Source organism: Galeopterus variegatus, unplaced genomic scaffold (assembly GCF_000696425.1).
Source record: "Galeopterus variegatus unplaced genomic scaffold, G_variegatus-3.0.2 Scaffold2346, whole genome shotgun sequence".
Classification (NCBI taxonomy): domain Eukaryota; kingdom Metazoa; phylum Chordata; class Mammalia; order Dermoptera; family Cynocephalidae; genus Galeopterus; species Galeopterus variegatus.
In genome coordinates, this window is record NW_007728457.1 from 66771 (window position 1) to 69002 (window position 2232).

A 2232-nucleotide genomic window follows, 5' to 3' on the forward strand; every position below is an offset into this window, starting at 1 on the left:
GCATATATTTGGCAAATTTAATAAAAAAAATTTTTTCTAAATATAATTTCTTCAGTAGTATAGAACATTTTGAAAATACAGAGTATAAAGAATAAAATGTATTTGCTCATAATCTGCCCACTCTGTGATACAACTGTTAGCACTGCATCATCCATCTGACAGCATTTTCCATTCATGTGTTCGTGTGTGTGTGTGTGTGTGTGTGTGCATGTTTATACATATATCTATATATGCATACACGAATACATAATTGACGTTATGCTCCATGTGTCTTTTGAATCTTTTCTTTTAATTTTTTATCACTGCAGTACTTGTACATATTTTTAAAAAGTCAAATAGAATTTCCAGGCTTATCACAGAAAAAAGGTATCTCCTAATTTATTCCTTCCCACTCTTGTTTCCTCCTTTTAAATGGCAAGTACATTCAGCACTTATAGCTGCTTTGTGTGGTGTTTAGGAATATTCCTACATAGCATGCTGATCTTACATGATTATTTGGTTTATAGTTTTATCAGCCACCTTCCCACTAGAGAAGATGATGATTTAATTTTCTTATGATCCTTACCTCCACACATACTATCTCTGGGGACAATCACCTGTCTACAGACATTTATATTAATATTAATTTTTCTAGTATGGAAACATTTGTGTGCCTTTAGAAACATTGCTACTTACAAGTGAAACACAGCAACTTTGAAAATCAGGATAAATAGCATTATTTCCTGGCAAATATAAACTACCAAAATTACCCAGGAGGAGGTGGAAAATTTGAATGGACCAATTGTAATAGGAAAAATTCAGAAGGTAAAAAAATATATTCCATTTATTTAAAAAGACACCCAGACCAGGTCTCTTTGTTGCTGAATTTCAGACTATCTTTGAAAGACAGTACCATTGAAACTCTTCTAGGCCACAAAGAAGATATAAATCTTTCTGTTTCATTTTAAAAGTCAGTGAAATTTTAATAATAAAACTTGACAGCATCTAAAGGAAAATTATAGAAAATCACAACACATAAAGACCAGATCATTTAAAATAAAATGTTAGCCAAAGAACCCCAAAATATATCAGAAGAGTAATACAGTATGGCCAGGGAGGTTTTCATACAGAAATAAAAGAGTAGTTAAATATGAAATTATGTACCAAATAATCCACTACATTAATAAACTGCAGGAGGAAAAATACAGTCATATTCATGAATGCTGAATAAGTAACTCATAAAATTTAAAAGCCATTCCTTTTTTGTCTAAACTAAAACAATGGCACAAGTGATGAATTTACACATCTTCAAAAGAGGGTTTACAGTGAAAAGTCTCCTGATCACTCTCCGCTCTTTACAGCTGCAGAATATCAAAGGGAAAAATCTTAAAAGCAGCTGGAAAGGCAGTGGACATTGCCTACCAAAGGACAACCCGCTTCCAACTAACAGCTCAAAATTAGAAGTGAGTGGAGCAATATCTTCAATATGCGAAAAAAAAAATATCTCTGTGTCAGATTTCCACACTGAGTAAAAATGTGTTTCAAGAACTGGGGTAAGATAAGGACGTTTGCAGGAAAAAATAAAAACAAAAACAAAAAAACCAAATCCTGCGAGTTCACTACCAGATAATCAAAGGAAATTATAAAAAATTTACTTCAGAAAGAAAGTCTGCCAAAGGGTCTAAGATGCAAAACAGAGTAATGAACAAAGATACTGGTAAAAATATTCATAAAATTTAGCAAACATTGACTGTAAAAAAAGAATTAACTAATTTATAGAGTGGAGGAATAAAGAAAAACTAATATAATGGATATTATATAAATATTATTATATAAATATATTAAAATATATATATAAATTATATATATATATAAATATATAAATATATATAAAACTAATATACTGGATATAACAATAACATATATGTCGAAAGGAGATTATTGTAGTTAAAACTCTCATATATTTGAATTTTAAAGAAGAAGATTAAAGTATTGGTTAACTTTAGGATAATCACTGACACATTAGAAGAGAATAATAAACTATATCCTATAAAGGAAAGAATATTACAAGAAAATAAAATTGATTTTTTTTTTTCCTTTTTTTGTGTCCGGCAACGGACCGCAACCCTCAGTGTCGCACCCGTACCGGACCGGGACCGGCAACGGGATCGCAACCCTCGGTGCTGCGCCCACCCCTCGCTCAGCCAGTGAGCGGGAACCGGTCTGTATGTGGGATCCGAACCCTCGGCGGGA